This window comes from Nematolebias whitei, chromosome 17 (assembly GCF_014905685.2).
Source record: "Nematolebias whitei isolate Nwh7 chromosome 17, NemWhi1, whole genome shotgun sequence".
In the NCBI taxonomy this organism is placed as follows: Eukaryota; Metazoa; Chordata; class Actinopteri; order Cyprinodontiformes; family Rivulidae; genus Nematolebias; species Nematolebias whitei.
In genome coordinates this window covers 42,600,903-42,608,223 of record NC_056514.1, presented here as the reverse complement: position 1 = coordinate 42,608,223, position 7,321 = coordinate 42,600,903, and the positions used below count along the sequence as shown (strand labels likewise).

The window sequence follows — 7,321 nt, the reverse complement described above, 5'->3', positions numbered from 1 at the left end:
CATCAGGCACGAGGAGGGAAAAAAGAAAAAAGGTGAGTGCTGCCGAGAGAGAACCCTGCCCACTGGGTTCTGTTCTGGTCGGGTCGTACTGTTAGGATTTGTGTCTGGAGCGAACCCAGAGTGCAGAACAGGGACTCAACTCGGCAGATATACAAAATAGGCTTTTAATGACAAATGAAAAGTACAAAAAAAACGAGCTGACGGGGCAGCAAAACTTACATAAGCAAGGAAGGAAGGCACGGGGAACTCAGGAGACACGGGGAACTCGAGGGACCAGGAAGACGAGGAGAGACTCAGGAGACCCAAGGAAGCGTACCCAACCAAGACGACCCGACGAAGAACAAGACAGAATAGGACAGCTTAAATACTGGGAGAAGACGAGACATGATGACAAACAGCTGGGACGAGACACAGGTGGCAACAATGGAAACTAATGAGGAAGCACGAGGGAAACAGACACAAACCGGGCCACAGAAAAGTACCATCCTTACATTCTCAGTCAGTGAGGTTAATAAACTGTTAAAAGATCTTGACCCTAAAAAATCTGCAGGTCCTGATGAACTTCCACCTTATTTCTTAAGGCTGGCTGCTCATATCATCACAGTCCCTGTGACCCACATCTTCAATCTCTCCATAAGACAAAACTCCATCCCAGGCACTTGGAAAACAGCCTTTGTTCTTCCTTTGCTGAAGGGAGGTGACCCCACCTCACTGAACAACTATCGACCAATCTCTAAACTCTGTATTTTAGCCAAGGTTCTAGAAAAACTGATAAACTCTCAAATCATAAATTACCTGGACTCCTTTAACATCTTACCTCCACATCAATCTGGTTTCAGGAAACAACACAGCACAACCACTGCTTCACTGAAGGTCCTTAATGATGTTGTTGAAGCACTGGATGCTAAGGATTATTGTGCTGCACATTTCTTAGACCTGTCTAAAGCTTTTGACACTGTGGATCATAACCTCTTGTGTCATAAACTCTCAGAAATTGGTTTCTCAGAACACACCATTGGTTGGTTCTCTAGCTATCTTTCAGACCAGAGGCAATGTGTTCAACATAATGGTACTTCCTCCAGTTATTTAACAGTCAACAATGGTGTACCACAAGGCTCAGTCTTAGGACCCACCCTCTTTACAATCTACTTACATAATGTTGGTAAAAACATCCCTAATGCATCCATACATTTCTATGCTGATGACACAGTTGTTTATTGTCTAGCTAAAACTGTTGCTAAGGCTTTTCAGCTTTTGAAATCTGCATTCAACTACATCCAGACATATTTGTTTCACCTCAAACTTGTCCTAAATGCCGACAAAACCAAAGGGATGCTTTTTTTTCAAATAGGAAGTTGGTCCCAGCAGTTCTTCCTCCGATTTTATCCTCAAATGGTGTCCCCATTGAGTTTGTTGATTCCTATAAATATTTGGGTATCTTGGTCGACTCACATCTTTCTTTTAAGCTCCATGTGGAAAACTTGGTAAAGAAACTGAAAATTAAACTGGGTTTCTTTTTCAGAAACAGATCCTGTCTAACCCTGAATGCTAGAAAACGCCTTGTATCTGTGACTTTCCTTCCCTCAATTGATTTTGGCGATATTATTTACATGAACGCTCCTACAAGAACCCTGCAGATGTTGGATGCTGTCTATCATGGTGCACTAAGATTCATAACTGGCTGTGATTATCGTACCCACCACTGCACCCTGTATTCACTGGTTAACTGGACATCATTAACTTCACGCAGACTCTCTCACTGGTACATTTTCATCTTTAAATCACTCCTTGGTCTGTTGCCTTCATACATCTCCTCCTACATGTCTCTGCGTGAGTGCAGCTACGGAGTGCGCTCTCAGGACATTATTACCTGCAGTGTTCCCTCAATGAGGACTGAACTAGGCAAAAGGGTCTTCTCCTACTCCGCTCCGGTTTCCTGTAATATCTTACAAAAAGATTTGAAGCTCTCGACCTTGACCTCTCTAAGTGGCTTTAAGAATCTGTTGGACTCCTGGCAGGGACCAATGCAGACATGTTCCTGTTTTTAGTTTTCTACATTTGCCTTAGAATCTAGCTGTTTTTTTGTTACCTTTTCCTTTTAGCCATCCTATCTGTAAAAAAAAAAAAAAAAAAAAAAAAAAAAAACCCTGCAGTATGACTTTTTATAATTGTTTATTGATGTTGCTGTTGTCCATTGTTGTCATCTTTCTTTGTTGAAATCAAATGAAGTTGACACAGTTGTTTTCTTTCCACAGAACAACTGTGTCAACTCTTGAAACTGTGCCTGCAGTCAACCTACTGAACATATGGGGAGCAATATTATAGGCAGAAACATGGGTGTGCTATGGGGTCTCCAGTTTTTCCTATTGTTGCCAACCTGTACATGGAGGAGGTAGAAAATAGCGCCTTGACGTCCTTTTCAGGGACACCACCAAGTCGTTGGTTCAGGTATGTTGACGACACCTGGGTTAAAATTAAATCTCAGGAAGTCTAACGTTTTACTGACCACATCAACTCTGTGGATAAATACATCAAGTTCACATGAGAAGATATAAAAAATGGCAGGTTGGCTTTCTTGGACTGTGAGGTCTCAGTCTCTGATAGAGGACTTTTGCAAACCGAGGTGTAACGCAAACCCACCCACACAGACCAGTATTTGCAGTTTGACTCCCATCACCCTTTGGAGCACAAGTTAGGAGTCATCAGGACTCTGTATCACAGAGCAGACAGCATCCCCACTAACTCAGGAGCCAGGCAGAAGGAGAAATCCTACACAAGACAGGACTCCAGTCAGCCATCAGGTGAAAAGGAGGAACCCAGACCAGTGGTCATTCCATATGTTGAGGGAGTATCAGAGAAACAGACATTTATTTTCTAAACATAACGTCCCAGTGGCTTTTAAACTCCAAAATACATTACGGCAAAGACTGGTTCATCCCAAAGATCCAGTCCCCCGGCACAAACAGGGTAATATTGTGTATGCTGTTCAGTGTCAGGAGGGCTGTGATCAGTCTTACATCGGGGAAACTAAACAGCCACTGGCCAAAAGGATGTCCCAGCACAGAAGATCAAAATAATCAGGCCAGGATTTTGCGGTCTACACTCATCTCCAGGCCAGCGGTCACTCTTTCAGGGATGAAGATGTTCACATCCTGGACAGAGAGGAACTATGGTTTGAGAGAGGAGTAAAGGAGGTCATCTTTGTGAAAAGAAATCGTCCATCATTAAACGGGGTGGAGGCCTCCGGGTTCAACTGTCCCCCTCTTACAATGCTGTGATTGCTAGTATCACTCAACCCCCTGTGAATAGTAAACAGCAATCAGTGTGCTAATGATCCATTGTTAGGCTGATGGTCCTTCTTGACCATGTGAGAAGCTGGTTTTGGTTGTCAGCAGCAAACTGGTTGATCCGCTCTGAGAAGGTGCTATTTAAGAGACTGAGCTGAATACAGCACCTCAGACTGAGGAAGTCTCTCGGATGAGAGGAAACGTTTCTTCATTTTTTTTTGCTTTGTTTTTTTTTTTTTTTCTGTTTTTTTTTTAATGTCCAGAGGACCAGATTGAACTTTTTTGGAATAAATTAATTAGTTACTGACTAAAATTGAAGAGAATTTATGGTCAACAGGTCAAGTTAACAGTTAAGGTTTGTGTGTCAAGTCATCACAGGAAGTGGAAGTCTGAACAGATGGCCAGGCCAGTAGAAGAAAAAAGAAGTTATCTGTAGAAAAAGAGGAAGCCATCTACAGAGAACAAGAACAAGATACCTTAAGTGAAGAGGCAGAAAAAGAGGAAGCTCTGTGCAGAAAAACAGGAAGACAAACCTAGTGGCAGTCAAAGGTAATTTTAGCAATGACAGTGACGTTGAACATGTGATCTGACGTTGTAGAATAGTCTGTATTCAGGACTGTTGCTATGCAGAAATTACGCAATAAGCAGACAAATGTATAAAAAGGCTCAGCATTAACAATCAGTGCTGAAGCACTTGGAGAGTTTTTAAGGACAGTTCATTGACGCATTCAGTAACTAAAGGGAACTTGAAGATCCAAAGAGGAAAATAATTTTTCTCAGCTCAACCCGGACTTGAAAGCCAACTCACGTTTCCAAAATTGGATTTTATTGAATGCAGTATGAAATATTCTTCAAAAGCAACTGAGGAATGCTTGTCGCCAGCTTCATCATTCAAGGATCCCCTTTGACAAGGGGTCTTCAAGAAGAGATGGTATGACGCATATTAATAGCTGTCCTAAAATAAAATTAAATAATTAAAATAGCTTATAGCTATATATACTAGTAGAATGTTGGGACTCTTGACAACATTGAGTTTTCAGGATTTACTCGTTCTATTAAATTTGGTCTTTTTAAAGTCATAATTAATACAATTTAGGAGAGGTTCCCCATTTTTGCTGCATTATGGGATTTTGAAGATGCCTTTGTATTTTTTGATTTTTATCCTTTTTGCTTGATAGAGTTTTTGAACACACTTTAGATTTCAACTTTTTAATTTTTTTATTTTTCCAACTAAACTTAATTTTTCATATTTCACTCCGGAGGATTCTGGGAACGCGAGGTAAACTCGAGATGCCAGCTGACGGCTCATCGAATCCAGTAACGATCTTGGGTTTCTGAGTGTTCTCTGGGGTCTCAGAGCAGCAGAAGTCTTCCCCTGAACCTAATCACCTTACCTTACTTTGGCTCAACAGAGTGAAGATTAATATATTTCTAGTTTTCTTCAACGGAGCTTATGGATTTATAATTTTCTGTTTTTACTCATTGGAGCTTTACAGATTTATAATTCTTTGGTTCAGCTCATTGGAACAAAGGAATTACAACACGATTGGACTGTTTCGCCACTTGGACATCAACCAACAGTAACACCTTTCAAGTAACAAGTGGACTTTTGACTACTGACTTGGCTATGTAACCGAATAATCACTATGGATTTCTGCTACAACGCTGATCCCCTGCAAATCATCAATTAAAGCAAAGAATAAAATATAAGATTCTGGACTATCATTTCACCACTTCGTGTTCATGGATTTAAGAAGCTTGGTAAGTAAGTAAGTAAAACTTTATTTTTATAGCGCTTCTCAAGATAAAAATCACAAAACGCTTTAACAAATCAGATAAATAAAAGTAAAAAACAAATTCAGTCAAAAGCAGATTTAAAAAGATAAGTTTTTAGCTGACCTTTAAAAGAAATCACTGAGTCCACTAATCGGAAAGTTTGAGGAAGAGAGTTCCAGAGTCTTGGAGCCGCGGAAGAAAAGGCTCTATCTCCTTTAGTCTTCAATTTTGTCGGGAGACAGTCAGTAGGCCTTGATCACAGGACCTCAGAGCTCTGATCGGTGTGTAGAGATGTAAAAGTTCTGTTATGTAATTTGGTGTTTGACCATGTAAAGCTCTCCAGGTTAAAACCAAAACCTTAAAATACACTCGATGTTGAAATGGGAGCCAATGCAGTTGCTTTAAAAGTCATGTTGCATGGCAATACTTTGATGATCCAGTCAGGAGTTGAGCCGCAGCATTTTGCACAGACTGCAACCGGTCTAGGGAGGTTTTGGTTAAACATGTATACAGTGCATTACAATAATCCAGGCGAGATGAAACAAATGCATGAATTAACATTTCCATTTCCATTTCTGGACGGGAAACAATATGGCTAAGTTTGGCGATGTTACGCAGATGGTAGAAACAAGAACGAACCAGTGACTTAATATGATTTTCCAGAGTAAAACAAGAGTCAAAAGTTAGCCCAAGATTTCTAACCGAAGACTTGGCTAAATGACCAAGAGGTCCAAGGTTCTGCTTTATCACTGCAGTTGTTTTTTCTGGAGCAAAGATTATTACTTCAGTTTTCTCACTGTTCAGCTGAAGAAAACTTTCTGTCATCCAGCTTTTAACTGAATCCATACAGTTGAGTAAGATGTGTAATTTTGAAACCTCATTTGGAAAAAAAGAGATGTACAACCGAATGTCATCAGCATAACAGTGATATGAGACATCCTTAAAAGATGACAGTATTTGACCAAGAGGGAGCAGATGGAACAAAAACAATGGCCCCAGAACAGAGCCCTGAGGAACGCCAAAATGAACAGGGCAGGACTGGAATCTGAAGTAGAGGAAGCCAAGAAGACTGATCTATCGGACAGGTTAGAGAAATAAATTGCCCTTGCTTCTTTAACTGCATTGTTAAAAGAGGCTAAAAGATCCTTTAAAAACAGAAGATGCACCTGTAGATTAGTTTTCTTCCACAAACGTTCAGTTTTTCTACAAGAACGCTTTAAACATTGAATGCTGTCATTTATCCACAGTGTGGGGTTAGAAACAGGCAATGACCTTTTTTGATAGGGCAAATATTGTCTAAAACAGAGAGAAAATGTTCATTAAAATGATCAGTCAGTAAAACTACATCATTAAAAGGAGATAAAAATGGATTAAACTCAGCCAAAAAAAGGTCTGCTGTTGATGAGTTTAAAAAGCGAGAGCTGACCTCACGGCGAGGTGATTGCTGTAAAACAGTTAGACATAAATTAAAAATAATACAGTGATGATCAGAGATAAAAATGTCCTCAGAAGACAAAAAAATCAATGTTCACACCTAAAGTAAAAACAAGGTCCAAGGTATGTCCTTTGGAGTGAGTTGGTCCTGACATATGCTGAATGAAATTTAAAGAGTCCATTACACTGAAAGTTCTTTGCCAAGGAGTCAGTGACGTCATCAACGTGGACATTAAAATCGCCAACAATAACCAGCCTGGACAGCTTTAGAGTAGCTGATAAGTCACTAAAATCATTTTCAGAAAGAACTGTTTGGACCAGGTGGACGGTAAACCACTGCACAATAAAATGGGTCCTTAATCCCAATTTTAAAGAGCTGCAGCTAGAACGATGCAAATCGTCCAACATTAGATGTGCGGCAGGAAAACCTGTTTCTAAACACGGCTGTGAGGCCTCCTCCACGGCCAGACAGCCACGGCTGGCTGATGAAAGAATAGCCACCAGGACACAATTCGATAAGAGAAATAAAATCTGAATCACGTTGCCAGGTCTCAGTAACAAAAAATCCAGATTTCAGGATTTTATAAAGTTGTTCAGCATGAACGATTTGTTTGTAATTGAACGAACATTAAACAGAGCCATAGGCAATGGGGAAGAAGGTGGGGTACTTGCTGTAGCAGCCCGTTCCAGGTGACAGAGAGACTGAGGGTTAGATACATGGATATTACGTAGACCCTCAACGGAGGGAAGAAATGGTGATGAGTCCGGAGTTTCTGGTGATATAGGAATGATTATTTTGATGCTTTTATGTCAATTTATACTTA

General features: G+C 40.4%; 1 protein-coding gene across 1 annotated transcript in view; it reads left to right on the top strand.

Annotated features, from left to right (window-relative positions):
* Window positions 1–7,321, top strand: part of LOC119423588 (janus kinase and microtubule-interacting protein 3-like) — a 185,403-nt gene that overhangs the window by 177,424 nt on the left and 658 nt on the right. The gene's annotated exons all lie outside the window — the stretch shown is intronic.